Below are 10,807 nucleotides of genomic sequence, written 5' to 3'. Positions count from 1 at the left end.
ACAGGCGCAGGAATGTGTAATAGGGTGTTTGTTTCCACTGGTCCTGTGGTCTATCACGCTGGCATGAAGAGATTACAGTGTAATAGGGTGTTTGATTCCACTGCGCAGGAATGTGTAATAGGGTGTTTGATTCCACTGGTCCTGTGGTCTATCACGCTGGCATGAAGAGATTCTGGAGACAGGCGCAGGAATGTGTAATAGGGTGTTTGATTCCACTGGTCCTGTGGTCTATCACGCTGGCATGAAGAGATTCTGGAGACAGGCGCAGGAATGTGTAATAGGGTGTTTGATTCCACTGGTCCTGTGGTCTATCACGCTGGCATGAAGAGATTCTGGAGACAGGCGCAGGAATGTGTAATAGGGTGTTTGATTCCACTGGTCCTGTGGTCTATCACGCTGGCATGAAGAGATTCTGGAGACAGGCGCAGGAATGTGTAATAGGGTGTTTGATTCCACTGGTCCTGTGGTCTATCACGCTGGCATGAAGAGATTCTGGAGACAGGCGCAGGAATGTGTAATAGGGTGTTTGATTCCACTGGTCCTGTGGTCTATCACGCTGGCATGAAGAGATTCTGGAGACAGGCGCAGGAATGTGTAATAGGGTGTTTGATTCCACTGGTCCTGTGGTCTATCACGCTGGCATGAAGAGATTCTGGAGACAGGCGCAGGAATGTGTAATAGGGTGTTTGATTCCACTGGTCCTGTGGTCTATCACGCTGGCATGAAGAGATTCTGGAGACAGGCGCAGGAATGTGTAATAGGGTGTTTGATTCCACTGGTCCTGTGGTCTATCACGCTGGCATGAAGAGATTCTGGAGACAGGCGCAGGAATGTGTAATAGGGTGTTTGATTCCACTGGTCCTGTGGTCTATCACGCTGGCATGAAGAGATTCTGGAGACAGGCGCAGGAATGTGTAATAGTTTTTTTTACTAAGCCCCAAATTACGGCTTGCCGTGTAAAGGCACGGGGGACGAAGACCAAACAAACACATAACAAAACACAGGGTTGAAACCCAAACTAAAGAGCGAGGAGAACCTGGAATAAATAACACTAGCGCACAATGATTAACACACGGGAGGAGACCCGTAATCATCTGAGCAATACACACTCTCACCACACACACACTCATACTTACATGTTTATGCACACACCTAGTCAGGTTACAGAACAATCAGCCAAACCTAGGTCCCCTGGACAATGTGAATATAAGGAAACAGTAGGGTTGTCTAAAAGGTTCCTTAACAATTACAATCATTTTTAACAAATGTTCCCATTATTTTTATCATACAGTTCTGCTCAGTTTTTGAATTATTTATTTTACAAATTTTTATAAAGGGTGCCAATAATGTTGAAGTTGAATGAATGTACAAAACATTAATGAGTGTACAAAACACCTTCTAATATTTAGTTGCCACCCCCCCCCCTTTTGCCCTCAGAACATCTTCAATTCGTCAGGCCCATGTTGACTCCAATGGCCCATGTTGACTCCAATGGCCCATGTTGACTCCAATGGCCCATGTTGACTCCAATGGCCCATGTTGACTCCAATGGCCCATGTTGACTCCAATGGCCCATGTTGACTCCAATGGCCCATGTTGACTCCAATGGCCCATGTTGACTCCAATGGCCCATGTTGACTCCAATGGCCCATGTTGACTCCAATGTTTCCCACAGTTGTGTCAAGTTGGCTGGATGTCCTTTGGGTGGTAGGCCATTCTTGATAAACACAGGAAACTGTTGAGTGTGAAAATCCCAGCAGCGTTGCAGTTCTTGACACAAACCGGTGCTCCTGGCTCCTACTACCATACCCTGTTGAAAGAAACTTCAATATTTTGTCTTGCCCATTCACTCTCTGAATGGCACACGTACACTGTCCATGTCACAAGGCTTAACATTCTTATTTAACTTGTCTCCTCCCCTTCATCTACACCGATTGAAGTGGATTTAACAAGTGAAATCAATAAGGGATTATAGCTTTCACCTGGTCAGTCTGTTGTGGAAAGAGCACGTGTTCCTAATGTTTTGTACACTCAATGTATATGTTATGTACTACCAGTATATTATACTTACAACATGCATTAATAAGTGGCAAATACCAACACACTAGGCTCTTCCATACTGAGAAGGCATGATCTAATGAAGGCTATGGGGAACGTGCATCAAGTGGCAAATACCAACACACTAGGCTCTTCCATACTGAGAAGGCATGATCTAATGAAGGCTATGGGGAACGTGCATCAAGTGGCAAATACCAACACACTAGGCTCTTCCATACTGAGAAGGCATGATCTAATGAAGGCTATGGGGAACGTGCATCAAGATAGCAAATACCAACACACTAGGCTCTTCCATACTGAGAAGGCATGATCTAATGAAGGCTATAGGGAACGTGCATCAAGTGGCAAATACCAACACACTAGGCTCTTCCATACTGAGAAGGCATGATCTAATGAAGGCTATGGGGAACGTGCATCAAGATAGCAAATACCAACACACTAGGCTCTTCCATACTGAGAAGGCATGATCTAATGAAGGCTATGGGGAACGTGCATCAAGATAGCAAATACCAACACACTAGGCTCTTCCATGCTGAGAAGGCATGATCTAATGAAGGCTATGGGGAACGTGCATCAAGTAGCAAATACCAACACACTAGGCTCTTCCATACTGAGAAGGCATGATCTAATGAAGGCTATAGGGAACGTGCATCAAGTGGCAAATACCAACACACTAGGCTCTTCCATACTGAGAAGGCATGATCTAATGAAGGCTATGGGGAACGTGCATCAAGATGGCAGAACAAGATGTCACATCATTGTTGCAGCTCCATCCACAGAGTTTTATACTACAGTCTGTGACATGGTTCAATGTGCCAATATTTTGAGTCTGAAAAGACAATTCTCTTCTTCAATAGTGTGCAGGGAATTCATAATAGATGAAAGGCCTGAATGAGTATGACATCCTGGCATTGTAAAGTATAACTGCATTAATCTAACTGCACTGTCCAATTTACAGTAGCTATTACAGTGACATAATACCATGATATTGTTTGAGGAGAGTGCACAATTTTGAATATGAAAAGTTATTAATAAACAAAATAGGCACATTTAGGCAGTCTTGATACAACATTTTTAACAGAAATGCAATGGTTCCTTGGATCAGTCTAAAATGTTGCACACACAACATTCACATTTCCACAAACTTCAAAGTGTTTCCTTTCAAATGGTACCAGGAATATGCATATCCTTGCTTCAGGGCCTGAGCTACGGGCAGTTAGATTTGGGTATGTCATTTTGAGGCGATTATTGAAAAAAAGGGGCGGATCCTTAAGAGGTTTTAAGTAACATAAATTACAAACAATCAATTCAATGTAATGCAACAAAGGTAATTCAGCCCTGAAAGGCAATCATTCCGGGCAGGTATGGGACACAGTTAAAAGGCAATAATCATACAGATAAGATAAACATTTGGAAAGATGTTCCATTGTGTTTCCTTCTACACACACATATCTACTGCAGTGATCCCCCTACAGAGCACACACACCACAGTAATCTATAAATACTTCCTGCCAGACAGCCCAGGGGAAGCCCTTGTGAAGTACAGCCGTTGATCCCCAATTTCCTAAAACACTCACACACGTCGTCTATAAATATGCTAGCCAACCAACTGTCAGGGAAAGCCCTCACTACATGCTGACTCACAGACGGTCAGGGTGGAGAGGTTAACTGAGGTCATTATTAACTGTTTGTTTAGGTAATGCTTTAGTTTCCTGCGATTCCCCAATGCTTTAGGCTCCTCCTATTCCCCAATGCTTTAGGCTCCTCCGATTCCCCAATGCTTTAGGCTCCTCCTATTCCCCAATGCTTTAGGCTCCTCCTATTCCCCAATGCTTTAGGCTCCTCCTATTCCCCAATGCTTTAGGCTCCTCCTATTCCTCAATGCTTTAGGCTCCTCCTATTCCCCAATGCTTTAGGCTCCTCCGATTCCCCAATGCTTTAGGCTCCTCCTATTCCCCAATGCTTTAGGCTCCTCCGATTCCCCAATGATTTAGGCTCCTCTGATTCCCCAATGCTTTAGGCTCCTCCGATTCCCCAATGCTTTAGTAAGATTTGCTATTCCTCAATGATCCTCCGATTCCTCAATGCCCTTTAGTTTTGCATGCTCAAGTGCTCCGATTCTCCTTATATGGCTGTGAATGGCACAGGAATCAGGATCTCTTTCCCCAGTGTCACCTCATATCATTGGAAGATTGGCTAACCTTTGCAGTGTCTGCAGGCAAAAGAAAGGCCCCTTTTCAATGAAGAGATGTTGAGCAAACAACGTTTTCCATGTTTCAGTCTGGGCGTTTAGCGCCCTCTAGTTGGAGCAAGGAAAAACTGTTATACTAAATGAAAGATTGTTCTGGTGATTTGCTATAAATTAGCAAGGCCCATGAGGTTCTAAAGCATATTTTGAAAAATCTGAGACGTGTTAAGAAAGGAACTAAGCATATAAGGCAATGCAACAAAAACATATTCAAAATATTTTGCACTGGAAAACAAAACATTAACACTTCAGTTTGGAGAAAAAAAATGACATGTGGATGAATGTCATGCTAAGATAAACTATAAAGGGAAATAAATGGCTACAGTTGAATCTTTTAGTTATTTCATGAAATGTTGTTTTTAGGAAAGGGGTGTCTTTTAATGTACCAGGGTAACTGCCCCTCTCTAAACAAGTGGATTCATTATCTTAAGGATTTCTTACTTGCATATTTAAGAAACAGCTATAGGTCTAACATATCTACAACTTTTTCAAAATGTAAAAAGATTTGATCAACTTACCACAAAATCATTTGAATGAAATATCTCCAAAAGTTGTGATGAGACAAAGGACATTTTTGTTGAGTAAGAGCAGTGGAAGCTAGGGAAAGTGTTTGTTGAGTAAGAGCAGTGGAAGCCAGGGAAAGTGTTTGTTGAGTAAGAGCAGTGGAAGCCAGGGAAAGTGTTTGTTGAGTAAGAGCAGTGGAAGCCAGGGAAAGTGTTTGTTGAGTAAGAGCAGTGGAAGCCAGGGAAAGTGTTTGTTGAGTAAGAGCAGTGGAAGCCAGGGAAAGTGTTTGTTGAGTAAGAGCAGTGGAAGCCAGGGAAAGTGTTGGGATTTTTTTTTATGGTGACATCTTGTGGTCTTAAAGTGAATTTCCTGATCTTTCTTATATCTCTCATACATAGGACAGACACTTCAGAAACAAACTAATTTTAGATTATTGGGGGGGATTATTTGTTGTTCCATGTAGTGAATCTGTTATTGAACATGTTTCAATTGGCTAATAGCAGTAATGCCAAATTCAATGTTTCATCCAATAATTTTCCTTTATATTTTTTTGATACAGGATCGGTGTCCCTTCCACGGGATGGTTGAGCTAACGAAGGCTAATGCGATTAGCATGTGGTTGTAAGTAACAAGAACTTTTCCCAGGACATAGACATATCTGGTATTGGCAGAAAGTTTACATTCTTGTTCATCTAACTGCACTGTCACATTAACAGTAGCTATTACAAAGAAATAATACCATGCTATTGTTTGAGGATAGTGCACAATTTTGAAAAATGAATGTTATTAATAGACAAATTAGGCAGATTTGGGAAGTCTTGATACAAAATTTGGAACAGAAATGCAATGGTTCATTGGATCAGTCTAAGACTTTGCACATACACTGATGCCATCCAGTGGACAAAATCTAAATTGCACCTGGGCTGGAATAATACATTATGACATTTCTCTTGCATTTCAAAGATGATGGTACATAAAAAATACAAAAGAAAGATTGTTTTTTCTTTGTATTATCTTTTACCAGATCTCTTGTGTTATATTCTACTACATTCATTTCATATGTCCACAAACGTCAAAGTGTCTCCTTTCAAATGGTACCAAGAATATGCATATCCTTGCTTCAGGACCTGAGCTACAGGCAGTTAGATTTGGGTATGTAATTTTAGGCAGAAATTGAAAAAAGGCGTTAATCCTCTATGGGATCTGTGTCCCCCCACGGGACGGTTGAGCTAACGTGCACTAATGTGATTAGCATGATGTTGTAAGTAACAAGAACAAATTATTGTTAACCCATCTACACTGTCCAATTTACAGTAGCTATTACAGTAAAAATAATACCAGGCTATTGTTGGAGGAGAGTGCACAACAACAAAACACTTTTATCATGGCAACTGGTTTGATATATTCACCTCTGAAGGTTTATAATGTTCTTACAGTCAGTAATCTTGCGCTGATATGTCATCCTGAGGGTCCCCGAGATAAAATGTAGCATAGTTTTGCATGCTAAAATCAATTTGTAGGAACTGGGTTCTACAGTTTCAACACCCTGCTGTGTCAATCTAAAACTTTGCACATGCACTGCTGCCATCTCGTGGCCCAAATCTAAATTGCGCCTTGACTCCAAAGTGTAATAATGGCTTTTCTCTTGCATTTCAAAGATGATGGAACATCTTTTAACAGATCTAATGTGTAATATTCTCCTACATTAATTTCACATTTCCACAGACTTCAAAGTGTTTTATTTCAAATGGTATCAAGAATATGCCTATTTTAACGAGGCTACTCTGAAAACAAGGCTCCCTAAATTTGATCAGCATATCGATTGCGCCACCCGGACTGGCAAAACCCTGGATCATTGTTATTCTATCTTCTGCGACGCATATAAGGCCATCCCCTGCCCTCCTTTCGGAAAAGCTGACCACGACACCATTTTGTTGCTCCCAGCCTATAGACAGAAACTAAAACAGGAAGCACCCGTGCTCAGGTCTGGTCAACGCTGGTTCGACCAATCAGATTCCACGCTTCAAGATTGCTTCGATCACGTGGACTGGGAAATGTTCCGCATAGCGTCGAACAACAACATCGATGAATACGCTGATTCTGTGAGCGAGTTTATTACCAAGTGCATCGGTGATGTTGCACCTACAGCGTCTATTAAAAAATTTCCCAACCAGAAACCGTGGATTGATGGCAGCATTCGCGCAAAACTGAAAGCTCAAACCACTGCATTTAACGTGTTGGTGACAGGGGCAGTATTTACACGTCCGGATGAAATGCATGCCCAAATTCAACTGCCTGCTACTCATCCCCAGAAGATAAGATATGCATATTATTAGTAGATTTGGATAGAAAACATGTTTCTAAAACTGTTTGAATCACGTATATGAGTATAACAGAACTTATTTGGCAGGTGAAACCCAGAGGACAAACCATTCAGATTTTTTTTGAGGTCACTCTCTTTTCAATGGGTTTTCATTGGGAATCCAGATTTCTAAATGAGTTCCTACCGCTTCTACTGGATGTCACCAGTCTTTAGAAATTGGTAGAGGTTTTTCCTTTGTGTAAGGAAGAAGTAGCCCTGTTCAGAACGAGGGTTACTTGTAGTGTACTGTTAGATAGAGGCGCGTGACCAGAAAGCTAGCTACAGTTTGTTTTCCTCCAGTATTGAACACAGATCATCTCATCTTAAATTTGATCGATTATTTACGTTAAAAAATACCTAAAGTTATATTACAAAAGTAGTTTGAAATGTTTTGGCAAAGTTTACAGGTAACTTTTGAGATATTTTGTAGTCACGTCGCACAAGTTGGAACCAGTGTTTTTCTGGACATTTTGTATATATATCGACGGAATTAATCGAAGAAAATTACCATTTGTGATGTTTATGGGACATATTGGAGTGCCAACAGAAGAAGCTCGTCAAAGGTAAGGCATGAATTATATTTTTATTTCTGCGTTTTGTGTCTCGCCTGCAGGGTTGAAATATGCTTTTCTCTCTTTGTTTACTATGGTGCTATCCTCAGATAATAGCATATTTTGCTTTTGCCGAAAAGCCTTTTTGAAATCTGACATGTTGGCTGGATTCACAACAAGTGTAGCTTTAATTTGCTATCTTGCATGTGTGATTTAATGAAAGTTTGATTTTTAAAGTAATTTATTGGAATTTGGAGCTCTGCATTTTCCCTGTCATTTGGCCAGACGCTAGCGTCCCACATATCCCAGAGAGGTTTTAATCAGGGCAAGGTGACCGGAAACATGACCGAATACAAACAGTGTAGATATTCCCTCCTCAAGGCAATCGAACAAGCTAAGCGTCAGTATAGAGACAAAGTGGAGTCGCAATTCAATGGCTCGGACACGAGAGGTATGTGACAGGGTCTACAGTCAATCACGGACTACAAAAGAAAAACCAGCCTGTCGCGGACCACGATGTCTTGCTCCCAGACAAACTAAACAACTTCTTTGCTCGCTTTGTGGACAATACAGTGTCACTGACACGGCCCGCTACCAAAACCTGCGGGCTCTCCTTCATTGCAGCCAACGTGAGTAAAACATGTTAAACGTGTTAACCCTTGCAAGGCTGCAGGCCCAGACAGCATCCCCAGCCGCGTCCTCAGAGCATGCGCAGACCAGCTGGCTGGTGTGTTTACGGACATATTCAATCAATCCTTATCCCAGTCTGCTGTTCCCACATGCTTCAAGAGGGCCACCATTGTTCCTGTTCCCAAGAAAGCTAAGGTAACTGAGCTAAATGACTACTGCCCCGTAGCACTCTTTTCCGTCATCATGAAGTGCTTTGAGAGACGAGTCAAGGACCATATCACCTCCACCGTACCTGACACCCTAGACCCACTCCAATTTGCTTACCGCCCCAATAGGTCCACAGATGACGCAATCGCAATCGCAATCACACTGCACACTGCACAATGCCCTAACCCATCTGGACAAGAGGAATACCTATGTAAGAATGCTGTTCATCGACTACAGCTCAGAATTTAACACCATAGTACCATCCAAACTCATCATTAAGCTTGAGACCCTGGGTCTCGACCCCGCCCTGTTCAACAGGGTCCTGGACTTCCTGCCGGGCCGCCCCCAGGTGGTGAGTATTGGTAACAAAATCTTCACCCCGCTGAGAGGGTGCATTCTCAGCCCTCTCCTGTACTTCCTGTTCACCCATGACCGCGCCATCTCAATCATCAAGTTTGCAGACGACATTACAGTGGTAGTCTTGATTAACAACAACGACGAGACGGCCTACAGGGAGGAAGTGAGGGCCCTTGGAGTTTGGTGTCAGGAAAATAACCTCACACTCAATGTCAACCAAACAAAGGAGATGATCGTGGACTTCAGGAAACAGCAGATGGAGCAGCCCCCTATCCACATCGACGGGACAGTAGTGGAGAGGGTGGAAAGTTTTAAGTTCCTCGGTGTACACATCACAGACAAACTGAATTGCTCCAACCACACAGACAGCGTGGTGAAGAAGGCGGAGCAGCGCCTCTTCAACCTCAAGAGGCTGAAGAAATTTGGCCTGTCACCAAAAACACTCACAAACTTTTACAGATGCACAATCGAGAGCGTCCTTTTGGGCTGTATCACCACATGGTACGGCAATTGCTCCGCCCACAACCGTAAGGCTCTCCAGAGGGTAGTGAGGTCTGCACATTGCATCACCGGGGGCAAACTACCTGCCCTCCAGGACACCTACACCACCCAATGTCACAGGAAGGCCAAAAAGATCATCAAGGACAACAACCACCCGAGCCACTGCCTGTTCACCCCGCTATCATCCAGAAGGTGAGGTCAGTACAGGAGCATCAAAGCGGGGACCGAGAGACTGAAAAACAGCTTCTATCTCAAGGCCATCAGACTGTTAAACAGCCATCATTAACATTGTGTGTGTCACGCCCTGACCTTAGAGAGCCATTTTATTTCTCTATTTGGTTAGGTCAGGGTGGGATGTGGGGTGGACATTCTATGTTTTGTTTTCTAGGTTTCTGACCATCCTACCGATCCTCGACTTCGGCGATGTCATTTACAAAATAGCCTCCAACACTCTACTCAACATATTGGATGAAATCTATCACAGTGCCATCCGTTTTGTCACCAAAGCCCCATATACTACCCACCACTGCGACCTGTATGCTCTCGTTGGCTGGCCCTCGCTTCAAACTCGTCGCCAAATCCACTGGCTCCAGGTCATCTACAAGTCTCTGCTAGGTAAAGCTCTGCCTTATCTCAGCTCACTGGTCACCATAGCAGCACCCACCCATAGCACGCGCTTCAGCAGGTATATTTCGCTGGTCACCCCCAAAAACCAATTCCTCCTTAGGCCGCCTTTCCTTCCAGTTCTCTGTTGCGAATGACTGGAACGAACTGCAAAAATCATTGAAGCTGGAGACTCATATCTCCCTCACGAACTTCAAGCACCAGCTGTCAGAGCAGCTCACAGATCATTGCACCTGTGCATAGCCCATCTGTAAATAGCCCATCCAACTACCTCATCCCCATACTGTATTTATTTATTTATTTTGCTCCTTTGCACGCCAGTATCTCTACTTGCACATTCATCTTCTGCACATCTATCACTCCAGTGTTTAATTGCTATATCGTAATTATCTCGCCACTATGGCCTATTTAATTGCCTTACCTCCCTTAATATACCTAATTTGTATGTAGACTGTATTATATGTATGTTAGTTTATTCCATGTGTATTATTGACTGTATGTTAGTTTATTCCATGTGTATTATTGACTGTATGTTTTGTTTATTCCATGTGTATTATTGACTGTATGTTAGTTTATTCCATGTGTATTATTGACTGTATGTTTTGTTTATTCCATGTGTATTATTGACTGTATGTTTTGTTTATTCCATGTGTATTATTGACTGTATGTTTTGTTTATTCCATGTGTATTATTGACTGTATGTTTGTTTATTCCATGTGTATTATTGACTGTATGTTTTGTTTATTCCATGTGTATTATTGACTG

This window comes from Oncorhynchus keta, chromosome 10, assembly GCF_023373465.1.
Source record: "Oncorhynchus keta strain PuntledgeMale-10-30-2019 chromosome 10, Oket_V2, whole genome shotgun sequence".
Classification (NCBI taxonomy): Eukaryota; Metazoa; Chordata; class Actinopteri; order Salmoniformes; family Salmonidae; genus Oncorhynchus; species Oncorhynchus keta.
This window is presented reverse-complemented; position numbering follows the sequence as displayed.